The sequence below is a fragment of the Oryctolagus cuniculus genome, chromosome 13 (genome assembly GCF_964237555.1).
Source record: "Oryctolagus cuniculus chromosome 13, mOryCun1.1, whole genome shotgun sequence".
Lineage (NCBI taxonomy): Eukaryota > Metazoa > Chordata > Mammalia > Lagomorpha > Leporidae > Oryctolagus > Oryctolagus cuniculus.
The window spans coordinates 48,861,244-48,879,043 of NC_091444.1; the positions used below are offsets into that span (position 1 = coordinate 48,861,244).

At 47.2% G+C, this 17,800-nt stretch overlaps 1 protein-coding gene across 2 annotated transcripts in view; it reads right to left on the reverse strand.

Moving 5' to 3' along the window:
- Positions 1-17,800, reverse strand: part of PIP4K2A (phosphatidylinositol-5-phosphate 4-kinase type 2 alpha) — a 180,633-nt gene that overhangs the window by 91,864 nt on the left and 70,969 nt on the right. The window contains exon 1 of one of the 2 annotated variants that reach the window (XM_051820700.2): positions 3,180-3,202. The exons of the other annotated variant lie outside the window; for it this stretch is intronic. The gene's annotated coding sequence lies outside the window, so the exon portion shown is untranslated. Of the gene's footprint in view, positions 1-3,179; positions 3,203-17,800 lie in introns of those variants that run through there. 2 annotated transcript variants of the gene reach the window in all.

Below are 17,800 nucleotides of genomic sequence, written 5' to 3' on the forward strand. Positions count from 1 at the left end.
TAAAAACGGATAGTCACAGCACACCACCAAAGCTAACATTGATTTAGGGTTTACTACGCATCAGGCAATCTGCTAATTGCTTTACAGTCTCTCTTAGGTAATCATCTGAACAACCCTGGGACAAGGACAAGCCGTATACCCCACCCCTTCACAGTCAAAGAGAACTTGGGCTGAGAGCGTGGTTCAAGGTCGTAGCGAGCTGCCTGTGGTACAGGCTGGGTCCAGGGCTGATCAGTGCAACTCCAGAACCTGGGCTCTCAGCCACGGCTCTAAACTGCCTCTTGTTTTATATACACATAAATAAATGAAAAGGACATCAATTTTAAAAAGAAAAAAGAACCTGCTCAGCGACTTAAAGCAGCCAGAGGAAAACCGCCTGAAGGCTAGATGGCATCCAGATAAAAGAGTCAAGGTAAAAATGCGCTTATCTGCCTTGGGAGTCTGGACACAATTCTCTGCCTCTTTTATTTCACCCACTCACCCACAGCAAAAATTCCTCAGTGAGACGAGTCTTGGCTTAGCCTCAGTTGCTAGAAAAGGGGAAGATAGGATACTGTGCTCATCACTTAGGAAAGGCTGGGGCTTTGAGCGCTGCCTGGAGCTGGATGTGAGTCCACCAGCAGGGAGGAGGTACCAGGCGGCAGAACCAGCACAGGGGTCAGCATGGAGTCCTTCCCAAGTGGACCAATGCTCCCTAATGCTGCACTCGCAAGCTGTTGGTCACGCTCTCTGAAAATACTTCCCGTGACTGGTAGCCGCGGGAGAGAGACAACAAGTGCTAACCACTTCAGTGTGGCATTGTTCTCTCAGACCTTTGCCCCGGTGTGGGGACAACTGGGCCCAAGCAAACGAAAGACCAGGCAAGTGGGAGTCCACGTGCAGAGACGCTGACTGGGGTCTTTTCATGGCATCTCAGAAGCGGTGCCCGAAGCATGGTCTCCCAAGCCCACAACAGTGCCTGGTGCATGGCGACTGCGCCATGCTGTCACTGCCGTCACTGCCCCCTGGTGCTGCTCTGGAGTAGACAGACACCTGATAAATCCATGCTGACTTTTATGGAAAACGAAATGTGGTTAAATCAAAATGTGACTATGTGATCCGGCGTCATTTTGAGCATGCCGCTAAACTCAAAAGCCGCAGCTGATACTCCTCAGAGCAGATGCCCTACCACCCCAGCACCTGTAAAATCAGAGCACAGATCCAGGGGCTTGGCCAGGGAGGCTGCACAGCAACGGGACACATCCAGGAGTGGCTCTGTCTGGTCCCTTTCATTACTGCTGGCAAGTCAACACCTCCCATGTGACACAGGTTCTGCCACAGGAAACGTGTCTTCATCTGGTGTAGCGCCTTCCTTTCCTACAGTACTGGTTTCAAGTTCATTTCCTTAGTGGTTACAGGTTTGGGGGAACATTTAGACACTTGCTGGCAATGTTGTTCAAACAACTTTAGAATGTTGTATCCTTTTTTTTTTTTTAAGCTCTTTGGAGCAATAGTATACCACATTCTGCACATACATATTATTTCTAACTTGCCTGAGGTTACTGCTAACCTCATTTGTTTATTGTAATCAAGTAGCAACTTTTTAATGTCCATATGCATTTATTCATTTTTAATGAGTTAGTAATTTATTTGAAAGGTAGTGAGACAGAGAGAGAGAGAGAAAGAGATCTTCTATCCACTGGTTCACTCCCCAAATGGCTGCCATGACTGGGGCCGGGCCAAGCTGAAGCCAGAATCCTAGAACTCCATCCAGGTCTCCCACATGGGTGGCAGGGGCCCAAGTACTCAGGCCATCTTCTGCTATCCAAGGCACAGTAGCAGGGAGCTAGATGATAAACGGAGAAACCAGAACACAGTACGGCATCTCAGGTGACACTTAACCCATTCAGAAAATCGATTAAAAGGTGATTATAAAAGGAGATTGCTTTCAAGAAAGGATCCACCTAAGGACTCCTTTCCAAGATCCACCTTGCACTCTGTCTTCTGCTGCAGAGGTGAAAGGTGTTCCAAGAGCACACGTTCTCCTGATACATGGGAAAGCCACTTACAAGGCAGCGCACGCAACACCTGCCCGCAACAAAAATTCATCTCCAATGTCACCAAATATTCACTGACTTTCTACTCAGCTGGAAAACGTTCTCCTTAAGAGTCCAGTTTCATCTTTTTACAAACATTTCATGGTTTAGGTCCCCAAAGAGAATCTCCCAATTTGTGTAATCTGGGACTGCTCAGGAAATAATTACTGCTCTTTAACTGGGACTGTACAGATATAATCATCTATGTGCCCACATTCTTCAGAGATCTATGTTGCGGGGGGGACGGTGATGAGGGGAGGCATGACTGAGTGGCAGAAACAGTAAGGGGAGAAGGTGTGGTTTTAGGCAGGCAGGGCTGAGCAGGCCGGGCACAGGGGATTCAGCTAGTGAAGCTACTCTCTGCGCCACCACAGAGTACGAGTATACTCTGAGTATGAGTATACCACAGGGTATGAGTCACAACACATTTATCAAAACCCCTAGCATGTGTAACACGGAGAGAATCAAAAGGAAATTGTGGGTTTTGGTCGCTGTGACACATCAATGCCAATCCTCCGAAGAAACCACTGTCTCCACACTGGCATGGCCGGGCAAGTCACTGGTAGGACACGGCAGGCTGAGTGTGGGTTGGCAAGGGCAGGGGGAACCTAAAACTTTACTAAAAATTAAAATCTATTACAGGAAAAGGAAAAGGGCTAGGAGGGTGAAACGCCAAAATGGCATTGAGAAGAAAGAGGCTGTTACTGAGTTTGTCTGAGGAGGAAATGCAAGAGCCACACCTGAGAATTGCGGAGAAGAGCTTGGGTTGCAGGGTTTAGAGAACAAGTCATTGACCATAGGAACTCACAGCCGGGGGGTTCAGGCCGGGAAGGCTGGGGGGGATGCCCGATCTGTGGGTGTCAAGGAGTGGTGGGTTTTGAGCCAGAGGGTTCTATGAAGTCACAGGATGAGGACCTATAAGGAGTTCAGCTCACAGTGTGTGGAATGGAGTTGGGGCAAGGATGAGGACTGTAGGCAGGAAATCAGAATGCTGGCCCAAGTGCCACCAGGCACAGGATGTGCAGGGCTTGGGGGAGGGGCTCAGAAGAGAGGAAGGAAAGGGGAGAGAAGGGGTTTGAGCCTTTGAGACTGGGAGAACATTACCTAAAACAGGAAATGCAGAGAGGTCTTCTAGTGTGTAGAAGAGGCATTACTTTGGAAGGTGCACGATTTCTCATGTAGAGATGCCTAACAGGCAATTACAAGGACCGTTCTGAGGCTAAAAATTCATTGAGAAGAAACCAGCAAACAGATTTTAGTTTAAGCTTCCAGAGGAGCTGCAGCCAAGGAACTGACAGCATCACAGAGGATTCACCGTGGAAACGGACAATGCCATCATGTTCAGGAAGACGACTCCACAGAGAAGTCTGCAAAGGAGCTCCTAGAGGAAGAAGAACCAATAGGAAGAGGAAAGGTTCTTTCCTGATCCAGCTCAGGGAAGTACAGACAACTACCTTCACCATCACAAGTCATTGATTCTGGGACCCCTTCTCTGCTCCCCACCTCTCAGTGCAGAGACACAGACACTGTTAAGCAAAAACCACACTCTTACCTATCTGAAAGTTTATAACCTAGGTCAGGAAATACAGACATGTACTTTGAAGTCTGAAGCACGTGGTTGCTTGCCTATTAACAGTGCAGTGAATCCCGCCTCCTGGTGTCTACAACGCTACGGAGCCCCCAACCATGCAGACTCTGTCTTGGCCATGAAACCTAACTCTTGTCCACAGGGACATCAGCAGACTACACGGTAAGCACAAGCTTGACAAGCAGGTGACCCTGGCCTTGTCCTTCTGGAATGCTGCTACCGTCGCCTCAGCTGACCCACAAGACGTGTGAGGGGAGCACTCTGGGTCACACAGCTCCAGTGGATCCCTCAGGTGACTGCAGCCACATGAGTGAGACCAGAAGTACTGCCCAGAGCCTACCCCAAACTGCAGGAGCGTCAGCAAATAAAGAGTTGTTTTAAAGCCACTAGGTTTAAGGGTTATTTATTAGACAGCAATTAAATAGCTGCCATAGGACATTTTGAAGGTGGGGAGCAAAGTATACATATATGGGCGGAAAACAGGTAAATTGGGATGGAAGTAGTAGGTTTGGGGTGGATTACAACAAGCACGTGTCACTTAAGGGATACGTTCTGAGAATTTTGTCGCTATGTGTGAGCCTCTCACTCAAGGTAGACTTTTGATGCAATCAAGAGACTCGGCAAACAGGCACTGCACGAAGCTGCCGATGGTGTAACACAGCATAAGCACACTTCGTTTCATTTGCAAGTAGAAGGAGTTAAGCACACTCTAAAATTATAAAACAAAGTACAATGCAGTAAGTACATGCGCAAACCAGTAAAACAGTCACTTTGGTATCAAGGATTATCTACTGCTCCCAACTGTATGTGCTGTACTTTTATATGACTGGCAGTTCAGGGGGTCTGTTTACAGCAGCATCATCAGACATGTGAGTCATCCACTGTGCCGTGATGTCACTAGGTGATTGGGATCTTTTTTAGCTCTATTATAATGTTATGGCAACACCGTCATCACTAACCAAAACATTGCTATATGCTTGTATATCCATAGAGCATATGGTGAGATTTAAAAAGCTACAGAAGACTGAAACTGGTCTGTGCCTTGAAACCTGGGTTGGAATCTCTGGTTCTAAGTACCTTTTCCAGTTGGTTGTTTTTAAACTGTTGTCATATCCTCACTTGTCGATTGTACCCACAATGACCTACAGATCCAGATTCTAGGATTTAAATGCAGAAAGGACCTAGAGATGACCAGAAATGAGGAAACTAGGTTAAAACCAAAGAACTGGCTCATCCTGAAGTTACACAAATAATGGCTTTCAGCATCAAGTACCCAGTCCAGGCTGGCCACTGTTCAGCCCAGCGTGCTCCAGGTGCCATGAACCTGTCTGCCCACAGCCATGCACGACTCTATTCATAGACCCACTCCTCTCCAGAGAGCCAGCCCTTATGCCCTGGTGCACCTGGGAATTTGTTCTTTTGTTGTCTGCGCAGTGAGGCTCAACAGCTGGGTGGAATCACCCAGGTGGGGAAGCCACCAGAGCAGGACCAGGAGTGTGAGGTGCACTGGTTAAAAGGTCACAGAAGCTATACTTTCCAGACAAAACCAGGACTCACACCCATCACCACCCAAGAAGCTTGGGGCACAAAGGGCGTGCTGCCGTCGAATCCCACAAAACATGCTTGATCTACCTTTAGTCTTGCTGCTCGGCGTGCTGCAGATCGTACAGTTCTCGCTTACTAAAAGGACCTCACAAGTATACTCTGAAACAGGCATTTTCTGACTCAGAATAATTTTGGATGGATAATTTGATCCTGTAATGGATCCATAAATGAATCACATCTTGGTAAAATCTGCCCTTTGGAGATCCCCCACCCTGTAATCTGATCGGCTTATTCTCCCATCACCCCCCTTTTTGAATGGTCCCCCAGGACCAAAAACTACAGAGGAATTTGCACTAATGATTCCCAACGGGGCTCCAGGAAGGTCGCATTCTGGATGATAATCTGCAATTTGAAGCAGGTTTCATCTTCCTCGTTGACTATACTTGCTAAGAATGAATGACTATAATTAAAATAGAAAGCATTAGGTTTTGATTAAAAAACACCCTACGTAATATAAAATTAAAATTAGGGACATTAAAAGCACATCACATTAAATGAACTCCACTCCTCGCTACCACGCTGTCCCCTTTCTTTGAACAATCTCTTCTTGACGTCTCCCTGTTAGGTTTCTATGTACAGATGGCCATATCCTTTGATTAATTTGACCTAAATTTATGGCCTCTCTCAATGACTCTTCTCCTCCCCTCTCCACAGAATCAGTCTTGCCAACTTCCTGCTTTCAATTATTCATCACGTACGCCTTACAGTGTTTCTACGTAAATCAAGGATGAAATGTATAGGAAGGGACTGAAGAGGGCACCACACCGACTCAAGTTCCTCCCTCTCTGGGAAGCCTACTTTCTCTTGAGCCCATCTAGACAGTTTTCAAAATAATTGGAAATTATTACCATTCCTCTAGGAAACAGGGATTAATTTTAAAAGGGAGAGAGAAAAAAAACCACTTCTCTATTTTACTTCTATGTTCAATTGAAAGGAATTCTCTGACACTTTTTGAGGGGGCTTTTTGGTTTTTGTGTTACAAGAAGTTAGGTGGGACCTAGAAACACAATGGAGGACAAAGTCTAAAAATCATGGTACCTTGGAATATTTAATAGTTTCTCTGAAAGATTGTGAAATAAAATACATAAGACTCTTTCTAGTAACCATGTTTTTTCAGCATCACAGATCTCCAGGACTTGTTTTTTGCAAAATGTTTTTAAGTATTTTTGTCAGCACGGCCCTGAGGTTGGCTTAACAGGGCCACAGTGAAGGCAAAAGGAATATTCGGAGTCCACAACCATAGCACCAGCCCCTACCTTCAACCTGGGGTGGCAAAATCCAAGCAACTCGATTATCCTGAAGGAAAAATGAGCCTCGTAGCCAGACACGTAGGGGGCGGTGTTTGTGAAAGGAACCCTCAGTACAAACCTTCAGACAAACCAAAGACACTGAAGAAAAGCTTAGAGCGCGTCAGTTGAGCAATAAGATATAGATGAAGTCCAAGGAAGCCAAGAAGGACTACCACAAGCACATTTAGGTAATGGTCAGTCTTGCCCACACATGTAATAAAACCAAAAAGTACTCAGAGAAACGCTAGCTGAGCTTGCCAAAAATATCCCTTCACTCCACGCTTAACAGAAATCAAAGGGAGTTAACAAAGAATGAGCGTTTTGATTACTTCTTAGAGATGGAAACAAATGGGTTTCTCTTCATTTCTCCTTCCAAGAGTTAAGAGCTTAAAACAGAAAAGGCATGAGTATGCCCAACCTTTACTAGGTCAAACTGGCTTGGGAATGAGCAGGGAAAAGGTGGATGGTTAAGTGCATCCTGGTCTATAACTTCCTTAAAATCACAGCACAAAATGTCTTTAGGTTTCCTAAGTGGAACCCTCAGACAGGTGTAGGGGTGACCGCTGGTCAACAAGCACACAGTTTCAGTTAGGTAGGGGGAGTAAGCTCTGGTGCTCCATCACACAGCAGGGGAACTAATGAGTAAAACTGTACTAAGTATTCCAGGAGCTATAAAAGACAGGAGTTTCAATGTTCTTACCACAAAGAAATGACAAATATCTGAGTTGACAGATATGCTAATTAAGCTGATCTGATCTTTCCAAAATGTATATGAGTATCAACACATCATTACCTAATTCCCCAGAAGTATATACATTATTTGTCAATTAAAAAACAAAAACTCACTAAAACCCAAGTGGACTAATTGCTTGCTTGTGGCCAATGAGAAGAGGCCACAGTGTGGAACTGAACATTTTTGTTAGTGTTCTCTTCTCCCTTCAGGGATTTTTATGAACACTGGCAACACCGAAAAGCTGGATTTCATTCATAAGTGGCACAATTCAAGTCCTGCAGTGTCTCCGCCTGCATGAATTCACTGTCCCTGCTTCAGAACATGAAGGAAATTACTATGCTGAGTTTCACCCAACACCCAGCTGTATTTCAATGTTCAAACTTGATTAAAACTGGCTGTTTGACCAAGAAGAATCAAATTTCAATCAAATGGGTATGTTGTCTTTTTTTTTTTTTTTTTTTTTAAGAAAAAGCAAAAGAAAAATCAGGATGGCCTAAGAAAAGGATTAACAGCATTTTATTAGAACTGAAAGCCACGAGATAAGCTGGTGTTTTGAACTTTTATTAAAACACAATCATTTAGATGAAGCTGAGTTATTATTAATTCTAGAATATTGGAAAGAAAATGTTTGATTTAAAAGAACATGGACTCATAAATCACGGAAGAATGGTGTCAGTACTGCATCCGGGAGACTGAGCACCAGGTAGTGCAGTATGGAAAGAAACTCTGGCAACAATTAGAGGGTCTTCTGACAGACAGTCAAGGGGCAGGCTGAGCGGGACTGTGAAATGAGATTCATCCCTTGGAAACTCAGGCTTCTTTACCAACCCCAGGTGCTTTTAATGGGAAGGAAGCATGAAAGAGCCTAAACAGCAGCAGAACTGGCTGCAAGGACAGCAGCTGTGGCAGGCAAATAGGCTGGTCAAGACCCAGTGCCCCACTAAGGACCCAGGAAGTGGATTATGCTGTTGCTGTGTGGCCAGTGAGCCATGCAGAGCCTCAGGGACTGCCTGCCTTCTTCGTGGAGTTCTGCTGAGAGACAGCGACGAGCACATCCTAATAGACTTCTCTCTACATCCAGTTTATTCACCTCTTCCCTGGCCTGGGAGAATGGAATCTGGACTCTCTGATTGACACTAGGCTGCTTAAACATGACTCAGTTCTGCATTCCCAAACACACAGGTCAAGTGCAGCTGAAGTCATGGAGAACAATGTTTAATATACCATGGGAACAGACAGAAAGGGCCGGCGCCGCGGCTCACTAGGCGGCGCCGGCACACCGGGTTCTAGTCCCGGCTGGGGCGCCGGATTCTGTCCCGGTTGCCCCTCTTCCAGGCCAGCTCTCTGCTGTGGCCAGGGAGTGCAGTGGAGGATGGCCCAAGTGCTTGGGCCCTGCACCCCATGGGAGACCAGGAGAAGCACCTGGCTCCTGGCTCCTGCCACTGGATCAGCGCGGTGCGCCGGCTGCAGCGCGCCGGCCACGGCGGCCATTGGAGGGTGAACCAACGGCAAAGGAAGACCTTTCTCTCTGTCTCTCTCTCTCACTGTCCACTCTGCCTGTCAAAAAAAATTAATTAATTAATTAATTAATTAAAAAAAATATACCATGGGAACAGACAGAAAGGACATGAAGCCCAATGAGATCCAGGGGAAAAGCATCAGGAAAAAAAGAAAGGAATAAATAATTCTTTTTTTTTTTTAAGATTTATTTATTTATTTGAAAGGCAGAGTAACAGAGAAGTGGAGGCAGAGAGAGAGAGAGAGAGAGAGAGAGAGAGAGAGAGAGAGAGAGAGTGTCTCCCATCTGCTGGTTCACTCCCCAGATGGCTGTAATGGCTGGAGCTGAGCCGATTCAAAGCCAGAAGCTTCTTCCGGGTCTCCCATGCAGGGGCCCAAGCACCTGGGCCATCTTCTCCTGCTTTTCCAGGCCATAGCAGAGAGCTGGATTGGAAGTGGAGTAGCTGGGACTTGAACTGGTGCCCATATGGGATGCTGGCAGTGGAGGCAGTGGCTTTACCTGCCATGCCACAGTGCCAGCCCCAGGAATAAACAATTCTAAGAGCTCATAAAGACAGGGGAAAGAATATGATTTGTGTTTCGTTTTGAAAAAATATCTTAATGCCTCTAAATATCTCATGTGATTAAGCCTCACCAATTCAGACAAAAAGCAATATATGCCTGCAGCTGCACTGTTTCTAAGACTTATCAATTTCTTGGAAATTCTATTACAGTCCACGGTGCAGGCTGTGCAGACAGAGGGTACTCAGGAGACCATCTAGTCCAAGCTTTTGTTTTTCACACGAAGACACTGAGGTTCAATGTCATTCACAGGGAAGCTGGGTGCAACTCTGGCGAGTGCATTGCTAGGGGTCTCTGTCTTTATCCACAGCCTGTGTGAGATGGTCCTGAGCTTACCCCGGCTACCCACAACATAGTCTGCCTCAGAAACAGAGCCTCGGGGCAGGAGTCTGGCACATGACTGAGATGCCACTTGGGATGTCCACATCCCCTGTTGCAGTCCAGCTCCACTCCTGATTCCAGCTTCCTGCCAGCGCACATCCTGGGAGGCGGCAGGTGATGGCTCAGGCACTTAGGTCTCTGCAACCCAAGACTGAGTCTAGGCTTCTGGCTTCAGCCTGACCCAGCCCTGGCTGTTGCAGGTGTTTGGGAAGAGAACCAGCAGATGGAAGATCTTTCTCTTTGTTTGGGTCCCTGCCCTGCAAATAAAGTGAAAATGAATTGTAAAGAAGAAAAACAAAAAGAAAGAAAACATTCTCAGTGTACATACTGAGGTGTGACTTTGACAGATCGGATTTCTGTTCTATTTAAGAGACTTCACAATGCCTTATTGACAGTAGTTCCCCTTATCTGCCATTTTGCTTTCTGTGATTTTAGTTCTCCAAGTTCAACTGCAGCACAAAAAGACGAAATGGAAAGTTCTGAAAATAAACAGAGACCTTGCTCACATAACCTCTCTGGTGTGCTGTTGTAATTATTCTATGTATTATGCTTTTTTTTAGTCTTTATGACTAACTTTGCAAATTAAACTTTATCACAGGTATGTACGTATAAGAAAACATGTTATATACTTGGAGTTTGGTACTAGCTAGGGCGTTTAGGATATCCATGGCAGTTAAGGGGCAGTGCTGTGATTAGCCCTCAGCATTCTCTTTGGAATGCCCTGCTCACCACTCACATCGGATTCCTCCCTGAATGCCAAACCCCTGGGGTTACCACAGGATGTGACTGTGACCCTCTCCCTCCCCATTCATCACAGAGCTCCCTGCTCCCTGGTCCAGGGCCAGCTCTAGCCTCAAGCAGGCACAGGGTGTCTTCTTTCTAGGGTCTGGGCTTGGGATCTTCTTGCTGGCCTCTCTCCACCACTGAGTGACGAGACACAGAGAATGGAGGTGGCCAGTATCTACCACAGGTTGGCCTGGAGGAAGTAGAGATGCAGAGCTGAGAAGCAGAGTGGTCCTGGCAGCATCGGCACTGCAGGTTCCAGCCATGGAGCAGGCTCAGCCACATTGCCAGCATCTTGGAGACAAAGCCCATCTTTTGGCTTATCTGGGACTGGGTTTCTATCACTTACAACCATGGTCCATTAGCATCCCCAGGTTTCACTGATTTTGCTTTGAGATCATTTAATACCTAGTGTATGGTTTGCTACAAAACAGTTTATTTTGGCAAATAAAATCACATTAATAAAAACAGAATAGGCTGGCAAAATCAACTTTGACACTCAAATCTCAGTGTACAATTTATTAAGGTAAATAGCGGCTGGCGCCATGGCTCAATATGCTAATCCTCCGCCTGTGGCGCTGGCACACCGGGTTCTAGTCCCGGTCGGGGTGCTGGATTCTGTCCCGGTGCCCCTCTTCCAGGCCAGCTCTCTGCTGTGGCCCAGGAGTGCAGTGGAGGATGGCCCAAGTGCTTGGGCCCTGCACCCCATGGGAGACCAGGAGAAGCACGTGGCTCCTGGCTTCGGATCAGCACGGTGCACCAGCCGCAGTGCGCCGGCCGCAGCGGCCATTGGAGGGTGAACCAACAGCAAAGGAAGACCTTTCTCTCTGTCTCTTACTGTCCACTCTGCCTGTCCAAAAAAAAAAAGGTAAATAGCAATTATTGTGGCAGGCACTGGGGGCACAGTGGTTAAGCCATTGCTTGGAATGCCCACATCCCATACTGGAGTACCTGGTTTGAGTCCTAGCTACACCGTGCTTCCAATCTGGCTTCCTGCTAATGCACCTGGGAGGCAGTCGATGATGGCCCAGGTCCCTGGGTCCATGCCATACATGTGGGAGAGCTGGATGTAGTTCCTGGCTCCTGGCTTCAGCCTGGCCCAGCTGCAAGCACTTGTAGAGGGAAACAGCAGATGGACAATCCCCCCCCCCCCACCGCCTTTTCTCTGCCTTTCAAATAAATTAATCTCTTTTTAAAAAACTTGATCACTTTTAACTTGATAAATTTTAAATATACGGTTTTATATTCTCAAAGCGACAGCATTTATAATGCTGCTTGAGAGATCTGCCTCTTACAGAGTTAACATTGCACATTTACAGGAACACATCCAGGAGTTAGAATGACAGAGACTTCTGTGCCCCACAGTGAGGAGGAGCTGAATCTTGCTCACAAACACCTGACCACTTTCCAGTCTTCCCAGACAGTTAATCGCCGCCAAGTTTTCTTGTGTAGCTTAAATGTCCGCTACGATGTTGGGAGTCCATTTCCTCTTGTCTGTTGTGGAGGGGAGGGACTGCTTACCACCCCCTGAATATCGCCCGCCTCTCTTGCACAGCAGTGTTCCCTAGGCCCTGGCGCTGGTGAGGAGGATGGGAGTGGGAAATCAGAATGGGGCCGGGCCACTGAGAGTCCCCAGTGACCTAGTCCCAACCCCCTCCACACCCCTTTCTCACCAAACACAAACTCTTTGCCTAGCAGCTGGCAAACTATGCCTTTTGGACAATCTGGCTGTCTCCTGCTTCTGTAAATACAGTTTTACTGGATCAGAGTTGTGCTCCTTCGTTCCCCGTGTTATCTGCTGCTGTGTTTTGTGCCATGATGGCAGGGTTAAGTAACTGAGAGATTGTGTGGCCTACAGTGCCTAGAATACAGTCTTCTTCACAGAATACGTTGGCTCACGCATGTGTTGGCCTCAGAGAGTTAATCCTATCAGGGCTTCCTGCTTAATCCAGTTGTCACAAGAGTCCCAGCCATCGCCTCGCTGCACTCCAAAGGTCTCCTAACCTGACCCAGTTGACCCCTCAACCCAGGCCCCCAGATTCTTGCATGGGGCTCCCAGAAGTCATGATCAGTCCCGAGCAGGAATTCATCTCTCCACTGGGCCTTCTCCAATCTTTTCCCACTGACCAAATTCTGATTATATCCAATGGCCATGCTTCCCTTTATAGCCTCTCTTTCCTTTCATGTCAAGGGACCACTAGGCCAGCAGGAGGGCTAGGAGCTCTGGGGACCCCTTGCCCATCCAGACCTCCCTCGTGCCTGAACCACTTCCTCTGAAGCACCTGCCCTCAGACTCTACCACTCTTGGCCTCGGCAGAGTTCCTGGCCGCCTCCCTCTTCCCTTTGGGGTTTATCACTCTAGAGGACCCAGCCTGTCCCAGCATCCACAGCGCAATGGCGCTCACATTTTAATTTATGGCCCTAATCTCTCCTCTGAACTCAAATATCCTGCCTGCCTGATCAGCACTCCGGACCGGACGAGCATCTCAAGAAACAAACGACTCATCCGGATCTCATGCTTCTCTGTTGCGGTGCCAGGCACCCCCGTGCACAGAGTGCACCCTGCGCCCAGGCCTTCGGCAGGTCAAGTGCTTCTCACCACCGCTGCCTGTTTGCTCTAATCCACGGGCACATCTTCCCCAGACTGCCTTAGCACCCATCAGTCAGTCACCCCAGGTCATCCTTTACCAATGTAATCTGGGGCCTCCATCTCCACAACTCTACCCCCTCTCCAGCCTCCAGTGGCTCCACTGTGCTCCTCCTTCCCACCTTCCCACCTTCCCACCTGATGGCTCCTGCATCAGGGACAGTCCCCCTCCCCGACCCTGCCAGTCTCGCCCCTTGGATCTCTGCTCAGACATCCCCTTAGCAGAGAGGATGCCCCTGACCGCACTCGGTACCTCCATGCCCCTCCCCCAGCCTGAATTTCCTGCACAGCACTTGTCACCATCTTATATTGTAACTGGATCTGTTCTTTATTTTTTTAAGCCCCCCCCCCCCCACTAAATATAAGTTATGACTGAGTCGGGAGGGGGGGTCTAGGTGGTCTGGTTCCTCCACCAGTGTGTATCTCCCAGGACCAGATTAGTGCCAGACTTAGATAGGCCATAAGTATTTGATGAATAAATTCAATAAACCAACCAAGTCACCACTGTATATATTAAGTGCCAGCTTCCCCTAACAGGAAGAGTTAAAAAACTGCTTCTATTAATTTCCAGATATTCCTACAAATTTCAAATCTGTAAGATCCAAGCAAGTTTCACACAATCTTGTTTTCAAGGGCTTACTGCCTACCTATTTCTCCTCTGAAAGGGGGAAAAAATCAAACCATTAGGTTAAATAAAAGTCACTACAACTATTTAGAATTTACTTCTATATATCAAATACCCCAAATAGAGCTAGCTATTAAATTCCTTTGTATTACACTGTCTCCACAGTAGGTAGAAGAAATGATTTGGCCCCAGACTCAGGCAGATGTTTAAACCACAAAGTCCTAAATCAGTAGTTCTAAGAATGAGGAAAATTAATCCAACTGGGGGGGTCCTAAGGTCACTGGGGGCCTGTCTGGGGACAGTCATTCTTGCAAAAGGGCTGCTACAGAAGCCCGTGTAGGGCCCGCCTCTCTCTGCTTCTGCCTCACCATGTGAGCCTGCCCCTGCCTGCTATCGGCCAGCCGCCCACTCATCAGATGCTACACCCAGTGGGGCCACCCTGACCATGTACTCCTACCTCCAACTATGGGCTAAAGAAATCTTCGCCCTTTATAAGGTTGGGCTTCCACAGGTAGTTTGTTATAGTATCAAAAAGCTGACATACAAAAATGCAATGTTTCATTAGGAAATGAGTGAGGATTACAAATATTAGTGCCTAGGACCTTGCAGCTGTACTTTGTGAGTTGGTAAAGATAAACAAATGGAAGACAATAATATGAACTTTGCTGGAGGTAATGAGTGGAAAATATCTTGAAAAAAAAAAAATGAGCCCAGGTGACATATTATTTAATTAATCCAAAAAAACTACTTTTAATTCTGTGATCAATTTCCCTGAAAAACACTGGTGAGCTGGGTGGGGCACTCATGCAGATCAACAGAGGACTGCCTCTGAGAGCCAGCTTTCCTGAGGACGCAAGGAAGAAAGTGTCTGGAGGCCAGCACTTCGGTCTTGAAGGACCCCCCTGCCCGGCAAGGAAGACAATGGCTGCTGCCAAATATGACTGGAGACCGAGCCAAGAGGAGGGAGGAGAGGGAGAAGGTTTCCACGCACTTTTATACCTTACTTTAAAAAAAAATTCAGATAGCCTTCCATTGAGTTTTGATTGCTCTTACACAAGACAGCTTAACAACGGCTCCAACAACTCATTCTGTTTTGTTTCTAGTTCTCCTGCACTCGACTAACAAGGGAAAGGTGGGGTTTTCAACCCACATATTTTTCTAAAAAACAGCCTTGAGTTCTGAGAGGCAAGAAACAGACTGGTTTGAATGACAACAACAACAAAATCAAGACCACCCTTGCTTCTGCTGAGAATAATAATCCAGATGGCCGATTTGTTTATCAGAGTCCAAGCTTCAGGACATACTCACTGTTTTAGCTTGGGAGGCCTTGAAGCCACCCAGGGGTGGGGAGCCAGGGTGGTCCTCCAGGGATGGCCAGCGAGGGGCAGGTGCCCCGTGTGAGGGTTAGGCAAAGGCCAAAACACACTCACTGAAGATGAGGGCCGTGTAGTTACATCACGCTTGGGACAGGCTGGCAGAAAACACTTTTCTCTTTTTTTTTTTTTTTTGACAGGCAGAGTGGACAGTGTGAGAGAGAGACAGAGAGAAAGGTCTTCCTTTTTGCCGTTGGTTCACCCTCCAATGGCCGCCGCTGCAGCCGGCGCACCGCGCTGATCCGATGGCAGGAGCCAGGAGCCAGGTGCTTTTCCTGGTCTCCCATGGGGTGCAGGGCCCAAGCACCTGGGCCATCCTCCACTGCACTCCCTGGCCATAGCAGAGAGCTGGCCTGGAAGAGGGGCAACCGGGACAGAATCCGGCGCCCCAACCGGGACTAGAACCCGGTGTGCCGGCGCCGCAAGGCGGAGGATTAGCCTATTGAGCCACGGCGCCGGCTCACTTTTCTCTTTAATTACTGCCTTCTACTGTTTGTAGATTAAGTAGAACTGGACTTACAGAAAACAATCAGCAGGCAGGATGCAAGCTACAGGCCCTCCACGGCCCGGCTCCTGGGGGTTTCTCTCATTAAAATAAACAAACAGGACTGTTTATTTATAGTACAAGGTTTTCTCAAAGGATGGGAATCTGCTTTCCAAAAAAAAAATAAATAAATAAATGCTGGCGGGCTAAAGTAGAATAGGAAATGCAGGAGTTCATGACGACTTTTTTCACTCTCCCTCACTTCCTTGGAGCTGGGAAGCCCATTTTGATGTGCCTGTGTGCCCACATGCCAGTTTCTATAGCACAGCACAGGGCTGTGGCAGCGTGTGTGTGTGTGTGTGAGAGAGATAGAGAGCGCGAGAGAGCGAGCAGCGTGCCCAAATGCACACTCTCCACGGAAATGTGTCATTATTCAGGGAAAGGCTTTGGGGATGGAGGTGTAAGCAGAGACACAGACAGGAAAATGATAGGAGCACGAGGAGGCATGAATGAGGACCGTGAGGCTCTCCTGGGAGGTGCTGGTTGAGGCATCCCATCTTCAGCCCCATCTGACGTCACAGGATCTACACGTTTGGAAGACAACAGCATAAAGAAAAAAGCTTGACAAGAATTCAGTGTACATTCAGGACAACAGATGGGCTGCTGACACTTCTTCCCACAAGCAGCCCCCTTAACTATGTTCCAGGTAACGTGGGAAATGCCCTGAGGGTCACTGGCAATCAAGCCTCAGTAAATGACCCCATGAAAACCTGCTGGGACAACAGGCACGTGCATGTGACTCTTTGGGGTTTTTACACGACAAAATGTCCAGCAGGTTGCAGTTGCGGGAGGATTCAGCATTAGCGCTGGACGCAGACACTGAGAAAAAGAAAACCAGTGTGTGAAGAAAACAAGGACTCTGCTCCGAGAGACCCATGTGGAAGATCAGAACAAGCCGTTAAGGAGAGCATGGCAGCCTTCTCTCTACTCACAGCCTTATCTAAAAATGCCCCTGAATACTTTCCTAAACCTGCTCATCCTTCAAGGCTGTCCAGATTTGATTTCCTTCCTCAAAGCCTTCCTGGAATACTGTGGCCCTGAATGATCTTCCTTCCAGTCTCCGTCCCGCCAGGGTTACTTAGCACAGTTCAGAGGGTTGATGTGCATAGCCGGCTGTCCTCTTTTCTGCAAAGGCTGGATCTTAAAACAGACTAAATACAAAGAAAGCAAATTCAGTGCCAAACAAGGAATGAGATTAAGTATAGGAAATAATTACAGAACTAAAATACTAGCCCTCAGTTTTGGTATTTTTCTTTAATTAAAAAGGGGGGATGATTTTGTACACATATGCACAGCACAGACATTTTGCTCATACTACAAGAGGGCATTAAATGGTCCTCCGGTAATTAGTGTCTCAAAAAAAAAAAAAAAAAAAAAGAAAGAAAGAAAAAAAAAAGAAAAGAAAAGCAATGTGAAGGGAATCTCTGCCAAGGGACAGTTTCTTTTCATGATTCCTCTTCCTCATGGATGTCTCTGCAGACAATGAACATTTTGCCTTTCCCCAAGTATTTTCTTTCATCCTGGAAAAATGGTCCTTAATATCTGACTGTCTCCTGTCACTTTGTGAATATTTCTGACTTCATGGGAGGGAACCATAAAACAGTCAACATTTCTTAGGCAGTTTGTCCCCCAGGAAGAACCCAAAGCAGATTAACCGCAATCAAATATGAAAAAACTCTCCTGCTCTTGTGGTCTGAAACAAGCACATTTTCTTCACATGCTCCAAGGCAACAAATGTAATTGAATGTAACTATTTAAAATGTAGTCGCAGACTAATGAGCCAGAAGCTGCTCTGCCAGGCCACAATGTCTTTGAGACACGCATTTGGCCAAGAGGCTACAGAATATAAACATTCCTGAAGCAGAAAAGCAACTCAGCAAAGCACCTTGTGATCATCAGATCTTGACCCAAAGACACATTATTTGCTTGGGGGCTGTAAACATGCTCTGCCACATAGGATCTGACTTTCAGGAATCAGTCCTGGGGCTGACACTGTGGCGCAACGGGTTAAAGCTCTCGCCTGCAGTGCTGGCATCCCATATGGGCACCGGATTGAGTCTCAGATGCCCCACTTCTGA